Genomic DNA, 11,506 nt, shown 5'->3' on the forward strand with positions numbered 1-11,506 from the left:
TGACTTCCCCTCTCTGTGCTCACATTCCCCATCTGCAGAGCGGATGGTAACTGCGCCCACGTCATAAAAGAGACGTGAGGCTGAGGATCCCATAATAAACGTCTGTAGAAGCACTTACAACAGTTCCCGGGAAATTCGTAACTGTAGCTTTACCCGGATTGTTATGTTTATCATTATGGACGAACGTCAAATCGGAATCGGCAATAAAGGCAGAAACTGCTAAAAAGTAGACGTGGAGGACTTTTTTTTTTTTTGCAGGAACTCAAATAGAATAAAATGGGAGAGAAATATTTGAGAGGCTTAGAGAAAAAGCATAGCACAGAACGGGAAAAAAGGATCAAACAGAGACCTTTGCAAATAGTAGGTAAAAAGACGCAAGGAGATATGCCTTTTATTATGACACAGCTGATTTTCTTGTTGTTTGCTCTTTATTTGTTTCTTCAGGGACGTTTAATAATGAAAATACCGTCCACGTCCACAGAGGAAAACTTGCCTAAAACAAAGGCTTGGAAAGGCACGTTAGAGGAACGCACTCGTTACAGATGAAAGAAAAGTTACCTGGAGGGAATTCAGGCCAAAAGCGCCAAATCTCCGCTAAAGGAGAAAGCCAGCTCCGTGCTCACAGAACCCCACGGGCCCAGGCCATTTGTCCTCCTGAGATGACCAGACCTCTGGAGCTTCCACGGTGATGTTTGGCTGTGCAGCTCTGGGCCTGTGGGGGCCTCGTCCACGTGCTCCGTCCCCCTCCCGCGGGAGGGATGCAGGAGTGAGAGAACAGGGGACACGCAGCGGCTCGCAGCTCTCCTGCTCATACCCGATGGCCCAGAGCGAGCCCGTGAGTAGCGGGGGAGGGGAGGTCATGCTGTCCACGGTGGGGGGGTGGGGGCAGTCCCACTGCAGGACGTCTGCTGATGTCACGCGCGTCCCCAGCGTCGCCGGGGAAGGGTTTTATTCCCTGCTAAGCTGTCACCGCAGACACGGGCAGGAGACGACTCTGTTTACATGATGGTAACTCCGAGATTGAGTGTGAGTTCCACGGGTTCGGCTGGAGGCAGGTGGCTTGTGAGAGTGGCCACGACAAAGTGGACGGGGAAGCCACGTTTCTATTCTTCCGGCGGCCGAGCCTGAAGCATGGGAGAACCGTGGCCGCCGTGCATACAGCAGGTGTCACAGGCGACGGCCACGCGGGATTGATCCCGGAGCTCGGATCCTCTCCGCGGGGCAGGGAGCGTAGTGGGGGGACGGGGGAGCAAGCAGGTCTCCTCACCTCCAAGGCAGGCCACACGCTGTGGCTACAAGTGTCAGCAGCCATACGGTGGTGGGACGGGGACAGGGCTGAGAGACGAGGTGGGGGAGGGGAGGAGGAGCAGCTCACAGTCACTGCTCAGGTGGAGACCCCCAGGTGCCCCCAGGTGACAACTTTAGGTATAAATGTGGTCTTTGCCGGAAGCACAGGAAACACAGGCCTATGGGACATGATGTACGGGGGGCTTCGGTCCCAGGAAGCAGGAGAGGAGGACAGACAGAAGGACGCATCATCGAGCACGTGGAGCCTTCAGCTCAGGGGGGCGGCAGTGGGAGAAGCAGTGTCCACGTCCCCGGAGTCCGGAGGGGCTGGTCCCAGCAGAGGAGGACCGTGTTTGGAGACAGGCCCTTTCCAGACGTAATGGGCTCAGAGAGGTCATACGGATGAGCCCTAGCCCGTGGCTGATGTCCTCACAGGGAGAGGGAACGAGGACACAGACGGACGGACGGACGGGAACACGGCACACGGGGAGGAGGCCTCAGGAGGAACCGGACCCACAGCCTCCCTGATCGCGGGCCTCTGGCCTCCGCAACGTGGGAAAGTGTCTGTGGTCCAAGCCGCGGCCCGAGGGCTCTGCCACGGCGTCCCGAGCGGACTCGAGTGCCTTCCAGGACATTCTGTCTGGGGAGAGGACCCACCGGACGTTACCCACCAAGCCCTGCCGCTCGACAGTCCACGGTGTGCCACGTGGGACGTGCGTGTGTGGCTGCCACCAGGTGTCCTGATGTCCCGTGTCGGCCTCGGTGGCCGGGCGTCGTCGTGCGGGGCTGCGTGAGGTCGGGCGCCACCTGGACGCCGAGAAGAGCCGCTGGAGGACCAGCGGCCGGCGCACTGCGTGGACGGCGGTTCCCACGGTGACCATGACCGCGAAATAGAAACAACTTCTACACGTTTCACATTATCAGAAGGACAACACTGAGGAGAAAATTGAAAAAAAGAAAAAGAAAAAATCAGGCTACGTAACCAAACACTTTTAAACGCAGACACGCAGGAGGCATAAAAATAAAACAGGACGTAAAGCAACATCCCGGCTTCAACATCGTTCCGCGTGAGGTGGGAAGCAAGACACGAGAGGCCAGGTCGGGCCTTCCTGCGGGTAAGGTTACAAGCCCCCGTGGTCCGTCTTTTTTTTTTTTTAATGTTCATTTATTTATCTTTGAGAGAGCGCGACAGAGCACAAGTGGGGAAGGGGAAGAGAGAGAGAGGGAGACGCAGAGTCTGAAGCAGGTTCCGGGCTCTGAGCCGTCAGCACAGAGCCCGACGCGGGGCTCGAACCCACGAACCGCGAGATCATGACCTGAGCCGAAGTCGGACGCTTACCCGACCGAGCCACCCAGGCGCCCGTCATACGTGTTTAAGTCAAAACGTGACGACACGATTCATGAAGGAAAAGCGACAGAAAGGAGCGGTGGAACCGGGAGAGACACAGCAGTAACGGGTCACTTGGTCTCCCGGCTGGGACGTGCCGGCTGGAACAGACATCGAGTTGGACACACAGGACGATAGGTCTCATAGAAGCCTGGAAACGCCAAAGGGTAGAAATGACCCAGAAGAAATCTCCCTGCTCATAATTCGTTAACCTCATGGAATCAGGACAATAAAATACATCCGCAACAAAACCCGTTCATGGAAAAACAGGCAGCCCCCCCACCCCCCGCTGCATTCTCACTGTCAAGAAATTCAAGGCAAGATTGCAGAGTATTTCACAAGAGGAAACGTCAGTGCAAATGCTAGGACTCGATCCCCATGGGCCCCGGGGAGAGCCGTGCTCAGGACCAGAGGCGTGCTCTTAAATACCAACATTATTCCTTTTCAGGAATGAAAATAAACAAATGAAGGGCTCAGCTCCAAATGTTAGGGGGGAGAAAAGCCACCGAGGAAAACAAAATAAGCTTAAGAAAAACAAGAAGGAGCGGCCGGAGATAAGGACAGAAATGGATGCGTTAACAGGAGCGGAACCAATAAGTAAATACGCGAGCTGCTGCTTTGGGGGCAAAAAGCCATAAAATAAGTAAACCACCAGCTAATCTAATTAGGCAAAAAAAAAAAAAAAGGCAGAGAAAAGGCAAATATGTTAAAAGAGAAATGAGAGAGTAGGAGAAACCCCCAAAGATAAAGTGAGCACATAGAAATAATCGCAGAGATAGAGAAATTCAAACAGCTCACTTCCGCGGCCAGCGCGCCCCGGGGTCTACCTGCCGCGCACTGTGCGCTGAGCCACGCGTTTGCTGCCCTGTGCCGGCCCCTCCTGCCTCGGCCGCGTCCTCCCGTCTAAGGAGCTTGAGCCCCCCAGAGCGGCCTGAGGGCAGGTGTTTGGGAAACAAAGTCCCAGCAGCAGGAAAAGTTGATACGAGGAACTCGTGTTTGACGGTGAAAAGGGGTCTGTCTGCCTGCAGCACGATCCCGTGGCCGTGGGGGACGCCGGGGACAGTGCCAGCCTCGTCCCCAGCTTGTGCGAGGGCAGCCTGTCCTGGGGGGCCGGGGAAGGCCGGGGGCTGCCCCGGGAGGTCCGAGGAGACGGCTCGTCACACACCCAGCTCGGGGAAACAGGAGGGACCAGGAGAATGGGGACAGGCAGAGGGACCACGTCCCCTGCGATGTCCTTTACACTCTTTTACTTCAAAAAAAAAAAAAAAATCTAGGATCCAGCAAGGATCTCACGTTGCATTTGGCCGTTAATTCTCCTTAGTCTCCTTTATCCCCAAATAGTCTTCTGCCTTAAAAAGAGAGAAAGATGATAGATAGATAGATAGATGATAGATAAATGCAATGATGATAGACGGATGGATAGACGGGTGGATACAAGGATAGATGGACAGACAGACACAGAGGTCTGCCTGTCTGTCCTTCTGTTTGCCAATTTTGAAGAGCCCACGCCATCAGAGATGCTAATTTTCTCCTCGCGATTCGACCCACGCTAACGTCCGGGCAAGGCTGCCACATACACCCTGTTGTGTATTTCCCGGGAGATACGTGTGGTCGGCTTGCGCTACGTGTGCGAGAAGCCCGTCCACGTGCTGAAGGGGAGCCCCCCGGCCCCTCCTTTGCCCAGGTACGTTTTCCTTTTGGAACTAACCAGTAGCAGTGGGATGATGCTTGGAAATGGCGCGAAGACCCCGTTTCTCGATGTCATTTCACCCCGTGGCTCCAGCGTCCGCTGCCCGTCCCCGCCTGTCACGGTCACCACAGGGTAGGCGGCAACACGGTGACCTCGGCGCACCGGATCCGAGGGGCGTGGGGGAGGGCGGGGGGACGAGGTCCGGGGGGGCTGATGCTAAGACCCAAGCTTGGGCTCTATGACCCAGTGTCCCTTCCGACCTCTCCCTGCGGCGTGCAAGGTTCCGGAAGCCTCTTGTGAGCCTGGGCCATGGCAGTGGCCACGCGGGACCAGCGGCCGGGACACCTGCATCGTCGGCGCCTGCCTCTGGGAGACCCTGGGAAGATCCACCCCTTCCCGCCAGGAGCCAGGGAGGGAGGCAGGCGGCCGGTTGCGTCCGCAGCTCGTTACTGTTGCTGGTGTGGGCACCACGGTCTACAGACCGTCGTGGCGGGGTCTCTCGCCCGCTCAGGGTCACGGCCAATCCTCCGCACACCCGTGTTCTCTCACCCGCGACACCCGAGGCGACGCTCCAGCCGTCATCTCCATATCCCGGCATGCGTGTGTCGCTCACACAGACGACCAGCATTTTGCAAATGGTGTCATTTTTAAACCCAATAAAACCTGGAGAGGATTCGAGCTCTGCCTGCGATAGTCTTACTCAGCTGCGAGAAAACCGGCGCTTTTTGCACGGAGCTCCGGCCGTGAGCTGGGAACCACCCGGAGGACTCGTCCGTCTCAGCATCAGGAGGGGAAGGGTGACCAGGAGTTGCCGTCCCGGCGTGTGGGACCCGGGGCCGACCCCCGGTGGCCACCACCTCCAAGTGCTGACCGCCCGCGAACCTGGCAGGACTCTGGTAGCAAAGGCCCCCCCGGCCGCCCAGCTCTGTGGATGCTGAGCTAGAAGTTAGGGTGACAGACCACCCGGGCTTTCCTGAGACTGTCCCCGTTTGAGCCCCGAGCGTCCCAACCCCAGGACAAGCCATCCGGGTTGTTCACGCTCACTGGCACAGAATCCCGCCCAGATCTGAGAAAGCCGGGACTGGGCCTCTGGAGCCAACCCGCGTCCGTCCCTGGCTTCGCCGTCCCTGGCTTCGCCGGCGTGTCCGGTGGTCCCGGTGGGACGGGGGAGGGGGGCAGGCTCTCCAGTGCTTACCAGCCCCGTATCTGGAGGTCCTCTGTCGCGTGTGGGGGCTTGCGGGGTGGGTGGCAGGCGGGCTGGCTATCCACGGCGTCGCCTCCTGCCCCCATTGAGGGTGCGGGTGAGAACAGACACAAGCTGAGTTTCTCCCTCTTCTGGGAGGAAGGGGCCGGAGAGATGATGGAAATGTCCCTCCAGCCGTATCTCGTCCTGAGGGTGGGGGGGGAAGCTCGCTTCCCCCCCCTACCGGAAGCATGACAGATCAGGAGCTCCCCCTTCCTTGAACGCACCGCTGTCCTGCTCCCAGCCTCAGTTTCCCCGTCCGTGGCCACGAAACCCTTTAGAACAAAGGTTCTGAAGGTCTTGTGAGCTTTCGGGTCTGATTCAATGCGGTGACCACGGGAAGGCTGTGTTTCTACAGGTTTGTGCTGTGTCATTTAATTACCGGGTGAGAAGCTGGCAGCCCAGACCCCCCCCACCCCCCGCGGGGGCCCCCCGAGAGTGCTCCGGAAAACGTCGGCATGGCTTGCATCTTGCGTGGCGGAAAAGTGACAGGAGTCAGCACAATTCAGTGCAGAGCCTGACGTGAACAAAGAGGAGTTTCACACTTCGTTCGCTCCGCTCCTTCGTTGCCCCGTGTCCGAATCGAGCGCCTACTCCGGGCCTCTTGCTGGGGTCGGGGTGGCCGGGACCCACACAGACGCGCCTGCCATCAAGGTCACAACATAGCAAGGGAATCGAAGCAGGGACAGGATGACCGTTAATGAAAAACTCAGGTGATCACGTCAAAGGAACGACAGCGGAAAAGCTGTAGGATCAGGACTAGAAGGGCAGGGTAGCGGCCGCTAGGGAGGGGTGCAGCAGGGAGGGCTTCCCGGAGAAGGTGGCGTGTCAATTAGCTCCCGGGGGTGGAGATTTGCTAAGGAGGGTTTCCAGGGAACGGGAACCACATGAGCCAAGACGGAGCCTGGAGACACGGGGATGAAAAATCATGTTTGACTTGAACAGAAGGCTCGGAGGGAAGAGAAGAGACATGTTCATATTCCAGAAAGTTCTCTTGTCCATTCCCAGATCCCCTACCTCTGCACAGGCTGCCTCTGGCCTGAGCTTGATCAACACAGTGAGTTTGTCTGTTCCAGAATGTTCCAGAATTTTACATAAATGGAGCCACACTCCGCATGTGCTTTCCTGTCTGGCTCCTTTCTTTTTTTTTTTTTTTCACTTTTTAATTAAAAAAAAAAAAATTTACTTTCGAGAGAGACACACAGTGTGAGCGGGGGAGGGGCAGAGAGAGAGAGGGAGGGAGACAGAGAATCAGAAGCAGCTCCAGGCTCCGAGCTGTCAGCACAGAGCCCGACGCGGGGCTTGAACCCACGAACCGCGAGATCGTGACCTGAGCCAAAGTCGGATGCTCAACTGACTGAGCCACCCGGGTGCCCCTGTCTGGCTCCTTTTGAGTCACATCGAGAAAAAAAAAACCCGCGGTGCAGCAGATCCCAATAGATCTGTAAAAATTATTGTAGCCCTTGACTGCCGTGAACAGGGCGCCTTCTGCGGACGTGCGTCTCCTGTGTCGGGTAAATGTGTGCGGGAAGAAGTCAGGTGCAGTTTCCCAAAGTGGCTCCTGGCCTTTTCCGCTTGGGGATGTCTCTGTGCTTCCCAAGTGGCTGGACAGACACACACTCTAAAAAGCAGCATTCCCACAGGGCGCCTGGGTGGCTCGGTCGGTTAAGCGTCCACCTTCGGCTCAGGTCACGATCTCGCGGTCCGTGGGTTCGAGCCCCACGTCGGGCTCTGCGTTGACAGCTCGGAGCCTGGAGCCTGCTTCGGAGTCTGTGTCCCTCCTCGCTCTCTGCCTCTCCCCCCCTCAAAAATAATAAACATTAAAAAAAAAAAAAAAAGCAGCATTCCCTAATTCCCGGCTCCTAATCTCCCAGGTCCCAGTGAGTGAACCCTGGCAAAATGACAAAACGACTCTAAAATTAGGTCTCTCTGCGACCCGCGTGTCCAGCCGTGACGCCAAGCTCCACACCTGCGTCCCGGCCGGAACGCGATCCGTGAACACCCGGAGGGGCCGGTGTCGCACCCGTGAAGACCGCCCGAGACCTTGCAGGTGTTCGAGTCACGGACGGGCCGGTGCGGGCGCAGCCAGTCGGCGCAGAGCAGGCACCCCGGTGACGGCCCGTGGACTCAAAGCTCTGGTAAGTCTGCCGGGGAGTGAGGGGGCTTCTTCCACAGCCTGGGTTTTCCGCAGACCTGACTTTATGTGACCCGACCTTGGGTCTCAGAGGCGGGGTCCCTCAGAGGTCACCGCAGGCTCGTGCAGGGCGCGTTGCCCGGAGGAAGGGGAGGTTTGCAGCCGGGAGGGGCGCCGTCCGGGGGACTTTCTGGCCCGGCTCATCCCCCCCTCCAGCCATCCTGCTCAGGCTCTCCCTCTCCTGCAGCCCCAGCTCCCCGTGACTTCGTAGTCGCCGCTTATGAGCCACGCTAGGACCTGGGCCCGGAGCCTGCCCCTGATCACAGCCCTGTCCCCACCCAAGAGCGAGGTCAGGTGGCCGAGGGCCTTGTGGGGAAGCCCGGCAAGCAGGCCCCGCGGGGGCTCTCGTGACACCTCTCGTGACCGCCGGCTCCCTTGGCCGTAGCCCGCTCACCGAGGGCTGATGCTGGCTGCTTAGACCCCCTGACTGCCACCGTCGAGGAGGGTCCAGAGATCAGGGCTCCCCACGCCCCGGACACAAGTGGGGGCCGGTGGTCAGCCATGGAGTCCAGGGCTGGGGCCCTTCTGCGTCGTCCTGGGAAGGAGAGAAAGCTGGCTTCTCGAATGGCCAGCCCCAAATACCTCTGCAGGCCGAGGGACGGGGGCAGCTGTGCGCCTCTGTGTCCCGTGCGGCCGCCCGGCAGGGTCTGCTGCGGCCCCCCCCCCCCCCGCCAGCACCCTCTGGGCACGCAGATGCCAGCCGCGCCCCAGAGGCCCTGTGGGAGGGGAGTGGCTGGGATGCCTTCGCGTCTTTCCGGAAGGAGAGTTCTGCGGGCCCAGGCGACGCTCTGACCTGGGCCTGTCCCTCGGAGGGGCCGCCTCCCAGGCAGGAGCCCTCCTCACGGTCTCGCTGCTCCCTCACCCAGGCGGGCGTCAGATGGTCACGTGAAAGGTGGGCCTTCCTTCCCCCTGGGGGCGCGGCCGCGTCTCTTCTGTTCCAGGCCGGGGCCCCTCGACCGCCCCGCGCTCAGCGCTGACTCCACCCCCACCGTCAGTGAGGCCACGTGCGCCACCGGTGAGGCCGCCCACGGCGGGTCCTCGTCGGAGGAAGAGGAGGCCCGAGGCCAGTGGCCAGAGCAGGGAGCAGATGCGCCCGAGGCCAGAGACGGCAGCTCCACGGAGCACACGGCCAGAGGGTCCTGTCGTGGCCCGGCCACGGGGCCGGGACTGCCAGCCACAGGCCGGCTGCTCCCCCCACTCCGCACGGGGGACTCCCGTGCCCTCTCTCCGGTTGTCCCACCTGGCGGTCCCTGCGGGGGAAGCCGTGGCTGTGACTCCCCAGTGCCGGCCTCCAGAGGCAATTTCGTCACATCCTGTAAGCGAGGCCTCGTCACGCATTAGAGTTGGGAAATTACAGCCTTCGCTGGGCGGCCTCCGCCCTGAGAGGAAGCAGGCGGCCGAGGCCGGACGTGGGCAGGGAAGCATCTGGTCACGGAGGTCACACGAGCACCAACTGCTGTCACATGCGCGACGCCGGCCCGGAGGAGGCCCCGCCTTAGACCCCGGCCTCTCTGCTTCCTGGGGCGGGGGTCCCGCGAGCCGCCAGTGCCGGACCCCTCGGAGACCTCGTGGCACTGGGCTGCAGGGTGGCTCCCGGGAGGGCCACGTGGTCCCTGGCGGCTGACCTTGCGGGGGAACCGTGGGTTTCGATGGGCGCCGGGTGGATCGTGGTGCGTGGGGGGCGTATTTGTATCTGATGAGCCTGCGCGTCTCTTCAAGCCCGGGGACCGGTCGTGCCGGGCAGAGTCCAGGGATGAAATGATGAAGGAAGGAAGGGGTGAGGCAGGAGACCAGGCTGGGGCTGGTGTGGAAGGAGGAGCTGGCCCGTCAGAGGTCCGGGCCCGCGGGAGAGAGCGTGAGGCCGGAGCCCCTGAGGCCTCGCTGGGGCCCCAGCTGACGCTTCTCGGCCCGGAGTGCACGTCCCTGAACCCTGACCATGCTTGTTTCCAGCAGACGAGAGGGGATTCAGGAAACCGCGGTCTGGGGTCTGAGTAACGGGCCAGGGGTCGTTTTATTCAGCCCCTTCCTTGTGCAGGTGGGGAAACTGAGGCTAAGAACATGGCAGGAATTTGTCACTCAGCAGAGGGCAGAAGGATGTCCAAGGAGGACGCAGGGAATAAGGGGGAAAGTGTGGGCTGAGAGCCAAAGAGCGTGTGTGTGCGTGTGCGTGCATGTGTGTTCATACGTGTTATTACAAATCTCAGGTGCTTGTATTTTTCACTATTGTTTAATATTTCACGCTATGAATATGCTACAATTTGTTTACCCAACAGGATAAATAGAATAATGAAATAGAATGACTTCTGTGTTACTGGACTTTGGAGTCGCCTCTCATTTTTTCCCCGTTGCGGGTATCACCGCTGTGGGCATTCTTGTACATACGGCTACAGTCATAGGCGGGCAATTCTGTCGCTTGTGCTCACGATGAGAACTGTTGGTTAAGGGTTTGTGTCTTCTCGACTTGCGAGGTTTACCAAACTGTGTCCTAATGTGGTTGCACAAGCTCACCTTCCCACGAACCCACAAGCATTGCAGGAACGTCAAGTTCCTCCATACCTTTTTCGAGACCTAAAGTCTGTTTTATTTTGGACTTTGAGGGAACGGTGGTTTTAATGTGTTTCCCTGATTACCAATGACCTTGAGTGATTTTCAGTGTACTGGTCATTTAAATATCCTCATTTTTAAAGCACCTGCTCAAATATTCAGCCTGGATTTTAGTCTCTTTCTCTTTCCGATTTGCAGGTATTCTCAGCAAATTCTGTATCGCCTCGCGTCAGTATATGTGTTGAAAATGTCTTTTCTACCCTGGCCCGTCTGCTTCCCTTCCAGTGCTGTCATTTCTTACAAGTTTAGCGATTTTGTGTCCTGTTTGAGGGATCTCCGCTGACTCCGGGGCTGTGAAGATAGTTCCCTTTATTGTGTCCCAGAAGCATTAGAGTTTTCACTTCTCTCCCTACATCTGTAACCCAGGTGGAACTTGTGTTTGTGTGTGGCGTGAGGTAGGGGTTAGCACTCACTTCCCTCATGCGGATATCCAGCACCTGGCCTGCTTGCCACCAGTCGTCGAGAACCGTCTTTCTCCTACTGTGGCACAGGCACGTCTTTGTCACAAGTCACACAAGTGTGCCGTTTTGTGGGTTCTCTGTTTACTCTTGTACCAATGCTTTCCTATCTTAATTACCGCACCTTTATTTTTAAAATCTTGATATCTGAGAGCGTAAGGATCATCTTGTACATTCTCAGCCCTTTTAATTCTGTATGAATTTCAGAGCTGTCTTACTAATTTCTACATACTCCCAGCACCTTCTGGGATTTTTACTGGTGTTAATGTTGCATCTGCAAATCAATTTGGGAGAAAACTGACGTCTTTGTAATGTTGAGTCTTCTGGCCCATAAACACAGTGTGTCCCCTCATTTCTTTAGACCTTCTTTAATTTATGTCAGTGACATCTTACGGTTTATAGCTTACGGTTTTTACAGCAGAGGTCTCTCAGATTTTCTGTTGGGTTTTTATATAAGTATTTGGCTTTTTATGCCATTACAACTGGTAGACTTAAAAACATTTTTTCCCCATTTATGGCTTTCATGGAGAAACATAATTGATTTCTGTATATTGATCTTAATGCTCAGTGACCTTGCTAAATTTGTGTGTTTATTCTGATAATTTATCAGTAGATCCTTTCATATTTTCTAAGTATGCAATTG

General features: G+C 57.3%; 1 long non-coding RNA gene across 3 annotated transcripts; it reads right to left on the minus strand.

Annotated features, from left to right (window-relative positions):
• Positions 1-358: 358 nt before the first annotated feature.
• Positions 359-9,192, minus strand: LOC124519474 (uncharacterized). Of its 3 annotated transcripts, none has more exons than XR_006964116.1 (2): positions 7,577-9,192; positions 359-2,221 (listed from the first exon to the last, which is right to left on the minus strand). It is a non-coding gene; the product is annotated as an uncharacterized LOC124519474 (long non-coding RNA). The 3 variants fall into 3 exon arrangements; XR_006964115.1 differs by lacking the exon at positions 7,577-9,192 and adding an exon at positions 4,383-6,799; XR_006964117.1 differs by lacking the exon at positions 7,577-9,192 and adding an exon at positions 3,502-6,799.
• Positions 9,193-11,506: the final 2,314 nt, after the last annotated feature.

This window comes from Lynx rufus, unplaced genomic scaffold (assembly GCF_022079265.1).
Source record: "Lynx rufus isolate CCGP_SWC_20201006 ecotype Redwood Valley unplaced genomic scaffold, mLynRuf1.p SCAF_28, whole genome shotgun sequence".
NCBI classification, from domain to species: Eukaryota; Metazoa; Chordata; class Mammalia; order Carnivora; family Felidae; genus Lynx; species Lynx rufus.